The sequence below is a fragment of the Zingiber officinale genome, chromosome 5A (assembly GCF_018446385.1).
Source record: "Zingiber officinale cultivar Zhangliang chromosome 5A, Zo_v1.1, whole genome shotgun sequence".
Taxonomy (NCBI): domain Eukaryota; kingdom Viridiplantae; phylum Streptophyta; class Magnoliopsida; order Zingiberales; family Zingiberaceae; genus Zingiber; species Zingiber officinale.
Genome location: NC_055994.1, coordinates 144,331,341 through 144,347,143, shown reverse-complemented (window position 1 = coordinate 144,347,143; position 15,803 = coordinate 144,331,341).

The following is a 15,803-nucleotide window of genomic DNA, read 5'->3' as shown; positions in this document are numbered from 1 at the left end:
TCGGGAAAACGCCAGGCAACTCATGTGTCGACCAGGAGAAGACATCATGATTTCGTTGGAGGCATTGGATCAGCTCCTCCTTCCGCTCCTCCTCCGGATCGAGGCGATAAAAGTCGTGTTCTCCGATCGGGTGGATGGATCTGAACTTCCTCCTTTTCATCATAAATTAAGGCGGAGGTTTCTCGGTTATGGCGTGTACCTCGATCTGGGGCGCCTTCCGACAGGCTTCTGCTCGGATCATTTCTATATAGCACCGCCGAGTCGCTAGCTGATCTCCACGTACTTCTCCTACTTTGTCTTCCACGGGAATTTGATCTTCCGGTGGAAGGTGGAGACGACCGCCTGGAACTGAGCGCCGGCCGTCCCAAAATGACGTTGTATGATGAGGAGAGTCCACCACCACGAAGTTTCTTGTTCGCGTCCCGAGCGGCTCTTCTCAGGAGATAGCCAGATCTCCAACCTACAACTGTGAAACCCGTAGAGCGGGTTGTCATGGGCAACAGCTCGATTCTGCAAGTCAAACGCCTTCTTGAATATGATGTTGACCGAACTCCCTGTGTCAACAAATATGCGGTGAATAGTGTAATTTGCTATTACCGCTTTAATGAGCAGGGCGTCGTCGTGGGGCACTTCGACTCCTTCTAAGTCCTCGGGCCCGAAAGTGATTTCCGATCCACTTGCCCGCTCTTGGCTGCAACCGACTGCGTGGATCTGGAGCTGCCGGACGCCTGCCTTTCTGGCTCGATTGGAATCTCCTCCGGTCGGCCCACCAGCAATAACATTGATCTCGCCGCGGGAAGTATTGCTCCTATTTTCCTCTTCCCGAATGGTCGGTCGGGACCGTTCTCTGGATGCTCGGCGATTCTCCTGTCTTGGAGACCGGTGCTGATCGGGCGTATGCCGATGTTGCCTCTCGGTGCGGTTCCGGTCGGCTTCATGGGTCCTTTGTCTCCTGTCGATGGGAGGAGACCGTCGTTCGGCATTCCTGGGAACGGGATTAGCCACGAAGGGAAGACTTCGACAATCCCTCGTGTTGTGCGTATCCGTTTGGTGGAAGGAGCAGAACATAGGGGTCCATCTGCGGCAGCTACCTCTTGTACTTGGGACCTCATACGAGGGGAGCGGATTGCTTCGGCCCTTGGTCCTCTTGGCAGTTGATGAGCGGCCAAGGGTCTCCGTTCGGCAGGAGGAGCCCGTTCGGTTGGTGTTTCTTTCTTCCTGGCTGCCTGCGCTTCCTCCGCGTTGATATATTCATTGGCCCGGTGCAGCATATGATCATAATCTTGGGGCAGCTTTCGGATGAGCGACCGGAAGAAGTCCCCATCCATAAGGCCTTGCGTGAAGGCATTCATCATTGTTTCCGATGTGGCTGTGGGAATATCCATCGCCACTTGGTTGAATCGCTGGATGTAAGCTCGAAGCGCTTCTCTCGGCTCTTGCTTGATTGCGAACAAGCTGACACTTGTCTTCTGATAACGCCGACTGCTGGCGAAGTGGTGGAGGAAGGCCGTTCGAAAATCCTTGAAACTATTGATAGATCCGTCCGGCAGCCTCCGAAACCACCGTTGAGCCGATCCCGATAGAGTGGTAAGAAAGACTCGGCACTTTACTCCATCTGTATACTGATGGAGCGTAGCTGTGTTATCGAACTTACCCAGATGATCATCCGGGTCTATTGTTCCATTGTACTCGCCGATCGTCGGAGGCACGTAATGCTTGGGCAAAGGGTCTCGTAGAATAGCCTCCGAGAATTGTCGATTGATCCGCTCGGGAGATGAATCTGCTCGGGGAGCTTTCCCCTTTCTGGCGTCTCGCTTGGGCATTTCGTCGGAAGAAAATCCTCTATCTTTCCGAGCTGGTACGGCTTCAGGGGTGCGGAATAAGGCCCGATGGAACGCAACGGTGGCTTGAGGTGCTTCCGCTCGGCCACCTGACGCAGATGTTGCTTGTTGCTCCGGCCGCTCGGCTGCCTCTTTCTGTTTTTGCTCCACAAGTTTGGCGGCCCTCATCTCGACCAGAGCGTCCAACTCTTCTTGTGAGAGTGCCACATTGTGTATTCTTCCAGCCTCGTCCATTGTCTCTGTTCGGATGCAAGTGCGTTCCCACAGACGGCGCCAAATTGATCCTGTCCGAACCAGGGGTCAACGAACGCTGGGGACGTGGCGCTCCCTGCTCGCTGATGTAGATCTCCAACGGATGGCGCGATGCTCCGGCTAACCTGCACAGAAGTCGGGCCGGGAAGGGGGTTCCCGACGGCGACCCTCCGACGCTCAAGTCAGTTAAACTACGATAAACAAGGTGGCTCCCAAAGTGATTTTTCGCGTACCTGCGGCGAAGTAAGAGGCTCTATATATAGAGCGAGGAAAGATCTAATGCACGTTTACCGAAGTGCAGACGTGTCAGCAACCCATACCTCGGCATGTACTTGTCAGAGAGCTTACCTGACCTATATCGCTACAGTCAAAGCATGCCCCTGATGGGACAGCATAATCCCCTGTCACAAGATTTGGAGCATGGCACACACATGAAACCTACCGGCTGTCAGAGAAAGAAGTCTCTTGTCCTTTTCCCTTGCTCCAAACTTGTTGTCCGGGCGGACAGCTCCCTCAACATCCGGCCGGACGTCCGCAGTAGTTTACTTGTGCTTTGTGGAGACTAATAAACAGGGGTGCTTTATGACTTTGGTCGATCGAAAGGTCAGCTCGGTCCATGACCTTTTCAACTGAGCGTCGGAACCCCGATTTGACAGGGTGCCTTCCAACCATAAGCGCGAGCCGGCCGGACCCTTCCGAGTATTCGCTTCCATCGGCCGGCCGGCAGTCCGATCAGACCGGCCGTCTACGGCCACCCGTCTGGTCGGACCACACTCTCCCCGGATGGGCGGCTGCTCCGGTGCCCTCCACGGGGCGTTGACTCTGCTAAATGGGGTCCCCCATTCTTACTGCCGGATCACTTGCTTCCCCTTCAAGTCTAGTCGAAGGAGGCGAATAGTCCGACTGACTGGACTGTGAGTCTAGCCGAACGGCTCATCCATGCTAATACTTTCCGCCCGATCAGCCGTAAAGATATCCTTGAATGAATCGATGATGGCCTTCACCGGATCTCCTCGCGTTCTGCGCCAATCTTCGACATCAAGGTTGATCTTACCTTCATTAAATGCTCCGAATGATTGACTGCCACGTGGAGCAACGCCATCGGAGTACGGAGGCGGTGGCATGATATTTTGATGTGATCGAAGCAATTCGAAATAAACGGCTAGATGCATGCTTCGATTCCTGTAACCTGGATCCGACGGTGGAGGCCGCCCGGCCCTCACCCTATAAATTCTTACGCTTCCTTCTCACCTTCACTTGCCTCCATTACCTCTACTGTTGCCCTCTGCGCTTTGGAGTTCCGGCGATCTTGTTTCTGCCCTTTGACGCTCTTCGGCGCCTTTCTTCGATCCCTCTCCTCTCAGTAAGCTTTTAGATCTTTCCTTCTTCCTTTCCGGTATCTAATTCGCATTTCTTCCCCTAGCTCCAGACTTTAAAACTCCTTTTCTTCGTCTTTGAAACTTCCTTTTTGATTTCTTCTGTCCGGATCATGGCCAGTTCTTCTCATCCCGAAGAACAATCCCTAGGCCCATGGTATACCACCATGCGGTCCCGTTTCGAACAACGGGATTTTGATATTTTGGCTGACAATTTTGAAATTCCCGAGGATTTCGAAGTTCGCCTAGCTGGTCCCGCCGCTCATCCACACCGACCGTCGCGCGGCGGTTTCTGTGTCTTCCGCGACCAATTTACCGCCGGTCTGCGATTCCCCGTGCATCCTTTTATAGTAGACGTTTGTAATTATTTTGGCGTGCCGCTCGGAAGTTTAGTACCAAATACCTTCCGTCTCCTCTGCGGTGTTGTCGTTTTGTTTAAGATTCATAACATTCCCCTCCGACCGGAGGTCTTCTTTTACTTGTATTACCCTAAGCAAGCCGAGCCGGGCACCTTTATGTTCCAAGCTCGGCCCGGTCTGGTCTTCTTCAATAAACTACCCACTTCCAATAAACATTGGAAGGACTATTATTTCTACATCCGCATGCCCAGTCAGCCAAACTTTCCGACCCAGTGGCAGGTCAGTCTACCTCCTACTCCCGAGTTGAAGAAATTCAAGACCCGACCGGATTATCTTCACGCCGCAAATGTACTAGTCGGTCTGCGGCTCGACATCAACAAACTTCTTCACGAGGGAGTGATGTACATTTTTGGGCTGAGTCCTATACGGACTCCTCTTCCGACCAGCTTCGGTAAGAATTTTGCTTGGGCATTTGCTTTAATTGCTAACTGATTTCTTCTTCTTTTCATGCAGCTGACATCGTTTTGGACTCGGTGATGGTCGACGTCCTGAAGAGAAAAGCAGCGGCGCTGGAGGCCGCGGCGGCCAAGGAAATGGAGACGCTGGATATTCAGCCGGTCGGTTCTCACGAAGGAGAGAGCGACACCCAGGCCGAATCAGACTCTCGGGCCTCTCAACAGCAGGTGGCCAGCGGAGCAACCCCCTCCAGGGAACCAACGGGCCCCGAGGAAGGGTCCGTTCGGGAGGAAGAACAGCCACTGCAAAAGAGGCGCCGAGTAGAGACTCCGCTGCGCTCGGCTACCTCCGCGGTCCGACCCTCCGACCGGGCCGCCGTGACTGCTAAAGGCAAGGCGCCTGTGCCCGAGACCATTTCGTCTGACCGGACTCCGTCTGACTAGGACGAGCTGACTGCTCCGGTTGAGGCCACTCCGGTCGACACTCTCCCCCCTGCTCACCGTTCAGCCCAACGCTCGACCATCCATTCGCGGTTTTCTGCACCAACTTCTGATCCCGGTCGGGCGATCCCTGGTCACGACCGCACAATACGGGTAACTCTTCATCTTCCGACTGAAGAGTTGCTACCAGAAGCCGACCAGCCAACCGTGCCCGAGCACACCATTACTTTGAAAGGGCCCTCGCCGAGATGTGGGCTGACACTCGGGCGCACGTAGCAATGATCCCCCTCCGGAACATAGCCAACAGCCACATGCAAGCGGCTACGGGGGTAAGCTTGTTGAAGTTTTGTCAGAATATTTCCGCTCGGCTTTTAACAACTGCGCCTTCTTGCTTCAGAGATGGGTGGAAGAGATAGCAGTTTCCAACCGCCTGGCCATGGCGGACGAGGAGATAAGGCAACTAAAGGCGGCAGGTGGTTCGAGCGGCTCCCAAGGCCCTTCCTACTCCGAGCTGCAAAGGGAGCTGAAGAAAGCTCAAACTCTGCTAGCTGCTGAGCAGAAGAAGACAGCTGACCAGGCCCACGCCCTAGCCGAGTCCGAGCGACAAGTCAAGTCGCTTGACGCAAAGATAACTCTGGCCACCACTCGGAAGAACACAGCCATCTCCGATCTGGAGAAGAAAAACGTGGAGGCCCGGGGCCTGGAGTTGAAGATAAAGGAGCTGACGGAGCAGCTCGACCAGGAGAAGGCAGGCCGCTCGGCCGATGCGAAGAAGATCGAACATCTGAATGAGGCCCTCATAAGCTCCCAGGCAACCTTCAAAGAATACCAGGATGCCGAGCCGAGCCGAGTTGCCGCTCTACAACAAAGCCATATCCGATCGCCCGAGTTCTCGGAGAAAATTTGCGAGCGGATGTACTCAGCTTTCGACTTGGCCATTACAGCCACTATGACTTATCTGAAGTCGAAGGGCCTTCTTCCGGAGTCCACCAATATTCCAGCCGGCGATCAGGTGGAGCTCCTGAACAACATTCCGAGGGACCTCTACGACTACATCGAGTAGTTCTTGTAATTTCGCCGCTCGGCTGAACATGAATCTTTTTGTACTTAGGCCACTCGGCCTAAGGTTTTAATTTCAATGAAATGCTTTCCTTTCGTGCATCCCCTCTTTTTGCACTGCCCCCTCGCTAATACTTGTGCTGCCCGCTCGTCTATTATCACACCTTTGACCTTCGAGGTGCATTCTCGCAAGTGTTTTCCCCAGCCCTTCCGTTCGGCCGAATATCATCCGATGTTGCCAAGAATCGCTCGTTATAAGCCGATCAGAACTTTTGTGCCTCGAATCTGAGCGGAACTTAGCGCCAGTTTAACTATCGGCGGAGAATACGGATAATTGTAGTGTCGACGATATTCCGCTCGGATTATTTATAGACGCCGAGGCGTCTCTCGATATTTAACCTCGGTGCTCGACGGCGCGGTTATTTATAGCCGGTCGGCGCGGCTCTCGATGTTTAACGACGGTGCTCGTCGATCTTCCGCTCGGGGATTTATAGACGCCGGCTCGTCTCTCGATGTTTAACGTCGGTGCTCGACGGCGCGGTTATTTATAGCCGGTCGGCGCGGTCGGTCGGACATGCAACTCATGCTGCGCTATGCTCGGGGAAATTCCGGGCAACTCATGTGTCGACCAGACGAAGACATCATGATTTCGTTGGAGGCATTGGATCAGCTCCTCCTTCTGTTCCTCCTCCAGATCAGAGGCGATAAAAGTCGTGTTCTCCGATCGGGTCGGATGGATCTGAACTTCCTCCTTTTCATCATAAATTAAGGCAGGAGGTTTCTCGGTTATGGCGTGTACCTCGATCCGGGGCGCCTTCCGAGCGGAACAGGCTTCTGCTCGGATCATTTCTATATAGCACCGCCGAGCTGCTAGCTGATCTCCACGTACTTCTCCTCCTTTGTCTTCCACGGGGAATTTGATCTTCTGGTGGAAGGTGGAGACGACCGCCCGGAACTCGCTGAGTGCCGGTCGTCCCAAAATGACGTTGTATGATGAGGGAGAGTCCACCACCACGAAGTTTGCTGTTCGCGTTCTCCTGAGCGGCTCTTCTCCAAGTGAGATAGCCAGTCGGATCTGTCCGCTACCCGTAAACCCGTAGAGCGGGTTGTCATGGGAAACAGCTCGATTCGCTGGTCAAACGCCTTCTTGAATATGATGTTGACCGAACTCCTGTGTCAACAAATATGCGGTGAATAGTGTAATTTGTTATTACCGCTTAATGAGCAGGGCGTCGTCGTGGGGCACTTCACCTTCTAAGTCCCGGCCCGAAAGTGATTTCAGTCCACTTGCCCGCTTGGTCGCAACCGATCGCGGATCTGAGTCGGACCGCCTTTCTCGCTCGATTGAATCTCCTCCGGCCCCCACCAAGAATAACATTGATCTCGCCATGGAAGTATTGCTCTATTTTCCTCTTCCCGAGTGGCCGGTCGGTTCTCTGGATGCTCGGCGATTCTCCTGCCTTGGAGACCGGTGCCGTCGGTTGATGTTGCCTCTCGGTGCGGGTCCGGCCGGCTTCATGGGTCCTTTGTCTCCTGTCGATGGGAGGAAACCGTCGCTCGGCATTCCCGGGAACGGGATTAGCCACTAAGGGAAGACTTCGACAATCCCTCGTGTTGTGCGTATCCGTTTGGTGGAAGGAGCATAACATAGGGGTCCATCTCTTCTTTGGCTTGATGCTACCTCTTATACTTGGGACCTCATACGAGGGGAGCGGATTGCTTCGCCCTTGGTCCTCTTGGCGGTTAATGAGCGGCCAAGGGTCTCCGTTCGGGAGGAGCCCGCTCGGTTGGTGTTTCTTTCTTCCCGCCCGCGCTCTCCACGCTGATATATTCATCGGGCAAAGATATGATCATAATCTTGGGGCGACTTTCGGATGAGCGACCGGAAGAAGTCCCCATCCACAAGGCCTTGCGTGAAGGCATTCATCATTGTCTCCGATGTAGCTGTGGGAATATCCATCGCCACTTGGTTGAATCGCTGGATGTAAGCTCGAAGCGCTTCTCTCGGCTCTTGCTTGATTGCGAACAAGCTGACACTTGTCTTCTGATAACGCCGACTGCTGGCGAAGTGGTGGAGGAAGGCCGTTCGAAAATTCTTGAAACTAGTGATAGATCCGTCCGGCAGCCTCCGAAACCACCGTTGAGCCGATCCCGATAGAGTGGTAAGAAAGACTGACTTTACTCCATCTCAGATATCGATGGAGCGAGTCAGGTTATCGAACTTACCCAGATGATCATCCGGGTCTATTGTTCCATTGTACTCGCCGATCGTCGGAGGCACGTAATGCTTGGGCAAAGGGTCTCGTAGAATAGCCTCCGAGAATTGGCGATTGATCCGCTCGGGAGATGAATCTGCTCGGGGAGCTTTCCCCTTTCTGGCGTCTCGCTTGAGCATTTCGTCGGAAGAAGATCCTCTATCTTTCCGAGCTGGTACGGCTTCAGGGGTGCAGAATAAGGCCCAATGGAACGCAACGGTGGCTTGAGGTGCTTCCGCTCGGCCACCTGACGCAGATGTTGCTTGTTGCTCCGGCCGCTCGGCTGCCTCTTTCTGTTTTTGCTCCACAAGTTTGGCGGCCCTCATCTCGACCAGAGCGTCCAACTCTTCTTGTGAGAGTGCCACATTGTGTATTCTTCCAGCCTCGTCCATTGTCTCTGTTCGGATGCAGGTGCGTTCCCACATACGGCGCCAAATTGATCCTGTCCGAACCAGGGGTCAACGAACGCTGGGGACGTGGCGCTCCCTGCTCGCTGATGTAGATCTCCAACGGATGGCGCGATGCTCCGGCTAACCTGCACAGAAGTCGGGCCGGGAAGGGGGTTCCCGACGGCGACCCTCCGACGCTCAAGTCAGTTAAACTACGATAAACAAGGTGGCTCCCAAAGTGATTTTTCGCGTACCTGCGGCGAAGTAAGAGGCTCTATATATAGAGCGAGGAAAGATCTAATGCACGTTTACCGAAGTGCAGACGTGTCAGCAACCCATACCTCGGCATGTACTTGTCAGAGAGCTTACCTGACCCATATCGCTACAGTCAAAGCATGCCCCTGATGGGACAGCATAATCCCCTGTCACAAGATTTGGAGCATGGCACACACATGAAACCTACCGGCTGTCAGAGAAAGAAGTCTCTTGTCCTTTTCCCTTGATCCAAACTTGTTGTCCGGGCGGACAGCTCCCTCAACATCCGGCCGGACGTCCGCAGTAGTTTACTTGTGCTTTGTGGAGACTAATAAACAGGGGTGCTTTATGACTTTGGTCGATTGAAAGGTCAGCTCGGTCCATGACCTTTTCAACTGAGCGTCGGAACCCCGATTTGACAGGGTGCCTTCCAACCATAAGCGCGAGCAGGCCGGACCCTTCCGAGTATTCGCTTCCATCGGCCGGCCGACAGTCCGATCAGACCGGCCGTCTACGGCCACCCGTCTGGTCGGACCACACTCTCCCCGGATGGGCGGCTGCTCCGGTGCCCTCCACGGGGCGTTGACTCTAGAAAGATATGGCTTCAACCTGGTGCATTTGGTTAAGTGGAACTGACCGAAGCTACCCTTTATGGATCCTAACAAGTTAGACCAAGATTTTGTACTAAGTTCAATGGGTAGGACTATTTGGAAAACCTCAAAGGCATGGTTACTTTAATGATGTCCTTGTAACTCACCATAGCCCAGAAGTTTATCCAAAGAACGTCTACTTGTTGAACCCAAAGTTAAACCTGAATCTAACACAAAGTTAAACTAAACCCTTAAATTGAACCTCAATTCATCTCACAACAATCGTAGGATTACCTGATTAAAAATTTAGATCGGGTGAGATGACTAAGGAATAGAAATTTAAAAGAGAATCAAATTTGAAATTCAAATTGAAAATTAAATTCGTAATTAATATTATTTAAAAATCTTTTAAAAATTAATTTCAAAATTATTTTAAAAATCTTTTAAAACTTAATTTCAAAATTATTTCAAAATCTTTTAAAAATCTTTTAAAACTTAATTTCAATCTTTTAAAACTTAATTTCAAAATTATTTCAAAATCTTTTAAAAATCTTTTAAAACTTAATTTCAATCTTTTAAAAAATTAATTTCAAAATTATTTTAAAAATCTTTTAAAACTTAATTTCAAAATTATTTAAAAATCATTTGAAAAATCTTTTAAGAATCGTTTGAAAAATCTTTGAAAAACTTATTTAAAAATTCTTTGAAAAATCTTTTAAGAATCCTTTGAAAAATCTTTGAAAAACTTATTTAAAAATACTTTTAAAAAAAATTTGAAAATTTATTACAAAATCATTTAAAAATTATATTTTGAAAATCAATTTCAAAATGCTTTGAAAATTCTTTTACAGTCATTTGAAAAATCTGTTCAAAAAAGAAAAAAAAATTTACACTTAAGTTTTAAATATTTATAACAAATTCATTTAGAAAGCTAAGTGTTTATCAAAGCATCTTTAGAGCCCTATATTATTTTTATCTACTTGGTATCTAAGAGTTTACTTAACCCTCTATTTTGAAAAGTTCAGCTTTTACAAAACAAACTAAGACCTATACAAACTACTATCTTGTTTATTTTGATATATGGCAAAGGGGGAGAGTATAAGAAAATTCAAAGAATGGAAGAAAATTTAAAGAAATTCAAATTTTAAAAAGTGAGCTTTTATTAAGGGAGAGTCTTTATACTTAAGTTTCTCACTAAGGGGGAGCTCTGCACTTAACTATCATTATGCTTGTATTTTCATGCTTATCTTTTTATGGCATTATTTTCTTAACTTTGAATTTTTATTGCCATAATCAAAAAGGGGGAGATTGTTGGTGCGGGAAGCATCCAACGATCGAACCTAAGTTTTGATAATGGCAAAGGGATTCAAAGTTAAGATTCTTTGTTATCTAACATGTTGAATGAGTGTTTCAGGAAAGTCCTAACTGCGGTTAGGCAGGTGAAAATCCTAGGGGGTGGTAACCCTAGGTCCTAGGGGGTGGTAACCCTAGGTCCTAGGGGGTGGTAACCCTAGGTGGAGAAAGACCCTAACTGTGGTTAGGCAAGGTGAAAATCCTAGGGGGTGGTAACCTAGGTCATAGGGGGTGGTAACCCTATGTGAAAAGTCTTGGTGGGTCGAGTGCTTCAGGCAAAAGTCCTAGGGGGTAACCTTAGGTGGAAAGTCCTGGTGTCGCGAACCAGGTGAAAGACTGGACCAGCCGGGAAGCGGAAGTCCAGCAGAAAGTCCGGAAGCATCGAGCACCGAGCAAAAGTCCAGTCGATCTGGAGGATCACACTGACATCAGGTAAATCTCCTGAGTGGAGTAGGTGAGGATGGGTTCCCCGTAGAGGGAATAGTAGGCGTCAGGTAGACCTAGGGTTTCCGGTTGGAAATCCGAAGTCAGACCCGGACAGTCCGGAGACTGTCAAACTTTCATATTCATACTATTATTGTGTACTAACTTTGTGTTGTAGGTATTTTGGGACTAAAATGTTTTGCAGGTACCAAAAACACAAAGTACACCTCGGATGAACAGTGTCCGAGGCGCCTCCATAGGGCTTGGAGGCGCCTTGGGTGCAAGCCGAAGTCAGCTGTCCAGAGGAGCTGGAGGCGCCTTCATGGGGACTGAAGGCACCTTGGACCGTGGCTTGAAGGCGCCTTGGAGTGGCACTGGAGGCGCCTTAGAGTGGCGTTGGAGGCGCCTTGAGGTGGATAATGAGCAGCGGTCAAAGCTTGATCGACAGCAGATTAATATGGATAAAACCTTGGGTTGGAGGCACCTTGGAGCTTAATGAAGGCACCTTGAACACCCTTTATAAGGGTGTCTCGAAGCAGCAGCCAACACAACTGATTCCAAGCAATCCTTCTGCGACTAGCTGCTAACGACACGATCCCGAAGTGCTGCGACGACCCCCCGACGACCCAGAGCTCCGAATCTTCAATTATTCATATTGTCGTCGGTATAATTTAATCATTTCTTATTGATTATTGTACTTCACTTGTAATTCTATTCGAGCTATTAGTTGTTGCCCACAATAAGCGATCAAGGATCGCGGGCCTTCGAGTAGGAGTCGAGCTCGGCTCCAAACGAAGTAAATACCCTCGTGTTGGTGTTGTTTTTCTCTTTTATTCCGTTGCGTTACTCAAGTGTTTAATCGAACGATTTACGATTCCGAACTGAGTGAAAGCCACGAGCACTATTCACCCCCCCTCTAGCGCGTCTCAATCCAACACCTCCATCCTTCACTAATCTATTGGGGCATTCCCTCGCAGTGTGTAATTTTATCGGTGCAATTAGATTATTCTTTTGAACTTAGTTCTTAGGATCTCCTGTCTACATAGGTTGGGTTTCCTTTGCACTAATATTTTTCATCGGCCTCAAGTTCATCCCTCGTAATAAACTTGCAACTAAGTCTCTATTTAACCCCTTGGTTAACGGATCTGCTAGATTATCCTTTGACTTCACATAGTCGACAGTGATAACTTCTGTTGAGAGTAGTTATCTAATGGTATTATGTTTATGACATATATGTCTAGATTTACCATTATACAAATGGTTCTGTGTCCGACTAATTGCTGATTGACTATCGCAATATATGTAAATTGGTGACACAGGTTTTAGCCAACTCGGAATATCTTCTAAGAATTATCGTAGATATTCAACCTCTTCACCACATTTGTCAAGAGTTACAAACTCATATTCCATCGTGGATCTAGTTATTACAGTTTGCTTAGAATATTTCTATGAAATTGTTTCACCTCCAAGAGTAAATACATATCCACTCGTAGACTTAGAGTCTTTTACATTAGATATCCAACTCACATCGCTATATTCTTCGATCATAGCAAGATATTTCGTATAATGCGGTCCATATTCATGAGTATACTTCAAGTACCTCAATACTCTTGCTATCCCTTTTCAGTGCTCAACATTAGAATTACTCGTATATCTACTCAGTTTACTTACCACGTAGGCCAAGTTTGGTCATATATAACTCATCAAGTATATCAAACTTTCTGTAGGATCATAAAGCGCTAGGGGGGGTGAATAGCGCTCGTTGCTAATTCATTCGTTTTGAATAAATATACAGCGGAAAATAAAAACACAATGCAAATATCAAGAATTTACTTGGTTCGGAGCCTATACGACTCCTACTCCAAGGCCCGCATGTGAGAGTACTTTCGATGGGTAATCAATAAGCAATCGGAAAGATTACAAATAGAGTTTTACAAGTAATTTGAAATTTAAAGAAAATCGACAACCTTGTATAAGAAAATCTTCGATAGAACCGTCGTTGGAGCTTTTGGGCGTCGTAGAAGCATTTTCTGAGCAGCTCGAAGAAGCGGAAGTCGTTCATTGTGTTGTTCTCAAGCTTTTGGTCGAAGCTGCTTTTATAGGTTGTTCCGGGCGCTCGGAACCCTTCCGGGCGCCTGGACCACGTGGTTTGGCCACTCCGCGAGCTCCACATTAGCTTAGCGATAACTTTTGAGTTTTGGACGCCTGGACCGACTCCGGGCACCTGAATCAGTTCGGGGCACCCAGACCAGCTTTTTCCAACCCCATATTTTCTGTAAAATAAAGTTAGTACATGCATAAATAATATATATATATGAAATTTGACAACATCTGGTTGTCCGGTTCTGACTTTAAGTTTTGTCGAAACTCTAGGTTGAATTGACGTCTACTGTTCTCTCTTCGGGGAGCACGTCCTCACCTACTTCCCTCAGGAGAGTTTACCTATTGCCAGACCGGTTCTCCAGACCGACTGGACTTTCTACCTAGGGTTACCACCCCCTAGGACCTAGGGTTCCTATCCCATAGGGTTTTCCATAATCTAAGGTTACCACCCCCTAGGACCTAGGGTTACTTTCCCCTACGATTTTCCATGACTTAGGGTTACCACCCCTGGGGCCTAGAATTACCTCCCCCTAGGGTTTTCCACCTGTCTAACCGCAACCAGGACTTTCCTTCACCTAGGGTTACAACCCCCTAGGGCCTAAGGTTACCACCCCTAGGGTTTTCCACTTGCCTAAAATCCACTAGGACTTTTACCTAAGATAACTTAGGACTTTTCTGCAAGCTTAATCAATCTTGTTAGATCACAAGACAACTTAATTTTGGACCCTTTGACATAATCAAAATTCAAGTTCGGTCGTCTTATGCTTCCCGCACCAACACTTTCAATCACTCGAAAGTATTCTATTTGAGAAATACTTTCTCCTTAATTTTTCGATAGGTGCTGGCTCGTATCTATCGGCATTTGTGCCAACACAGTATCACCCTTAATGAATTTCTCAAAAATTTTATCCACGTAATGAGACTGACTAAGAACAAGTCCTTCTATTGTTCTAAGAATTTTGATTCATAGAATCACATCAGCTAGGCTCATGTCTTTCATATCAAATCTTGAGTTCAATATATCTTTAGTATATTTGATTATCTTATTATTACATCCAATGTTAAGTATCTCATCTACATATAGGCACATGATGACGTAGTCATTCTCGCTTTCATATAGACACATTTATCACACTCATTAATTTTGAATCCAAATTCCTTTATGGCATTATCAAATTTCTCATGTTATTGCTTTGGTGCTTGTTTCAAACCATATAATGACTTTACCAATCTACAAATCTTATTTTTCTATCTTACCACAGAAAATCCTTCATGTTGTTCTTGTTGGTACGAGAAGCATCCGACGATCGAACCTGAGTTTTGATAATGGCAAAGGATTCAAAGTTAAGGTGTGTTATGATCTAACGTGCTTCACTAAGTGTTTCAGGAAAGTCCTAACTGTGGTTAGGCAGGTAAAAACCCTAGGGGGTGGTAACCCTAGGTCATAGGAGGTGGTAACCCTATACGGAAAGTCTTGGTGGGTCAAGTGCTTCAGGCAAAAGTCCTAGGGGGTAACCCTAGGTGGAAATTCCTGGTGTCGCAAACCAGGTGAAAGACTGGACCAGCCGGGAAACGGAAGTCCAGCAGAAAGTCCGGAAGCATCAAGCACCGAGCAAAAGTCCAGTTGATCTGGAGGATCGCACTGGCAACAGATAAAACTCCTGAGTGGAGTAGGTGAGGACGCGTTCCCCGTAGAGGGAACAGTAGGCGTCGGGTCGACCTAGGGTTTCCGGTAGGAAATCTGAAGTCAGACCCGGACAGTCCGGAGACTGTCATTATATTCTGTTATCATATTTACTGTTGTTGTATGCTAACTTTGTTTTGCAGGGTAAGTGTTTGGGACTAACACTTTTGCAGGACCAAAGGAGCACAAGTTAACCTCGGATAAACAGTGTCTGAGGCGCCTCCATGGAGCTTGGAGGTGCCTCGGGTGCGAGCCGAAGCCAGCTGTCCAGAAGGGTTGGAGGCGCCTTGAAGGAAGCTCAAGGCACCTTGAACAGGTGGTTTAAGGCGCCTTGGACACTAATGAAGGCGCCTTAAGCTGGATAAGAGGCAGCGGTTAAAGCTTCATCGCAGAATTATTTACGGGATAATACTTAGGGATTCAAGGCGCCTTGGAGCCTGATGGAGGCACCTTGAATACCCTTTATAAGAGGGTTTCGACCAGCAGCTCAACATATCTGACTCCAAGTGATTCCTTTGCATATAGCTGCTAACGACACGATCCAGAAGTGCTGCAACAACCTCCCGACGACCCGGAGCTCAGTTTCTTCTTCCTTAATTGTCGGTATAAAGTTGTTATTATACTTTCATTGTAATTAGTTTGTAATTCTTATCGAGCTAATAGTTGTTGCCCACGGAAAGCGATCAAGGATCGCGGGCCTTCGAGTAGGAGTCGATCAAGGCTCCGAACAAAGTAAATTCCACTGTGTCTCTGTGTTTGTGTTTCTTTATTCCGCTGCTTATTTTTAACTCCGATAGTTTTACGAATCGAATGAAATAGCCGTGAGCGCTATTCACCCCCCCTCTAGCGCGTCTCGATCCAACAGTTCTATATAAATTTCCTCTTCTAAATTTCTATTTAAAAATGTTGTCTTTACATCTATCTGATGTATCTCTAGATTCCATAGAGCTACAATAACCAACAACACT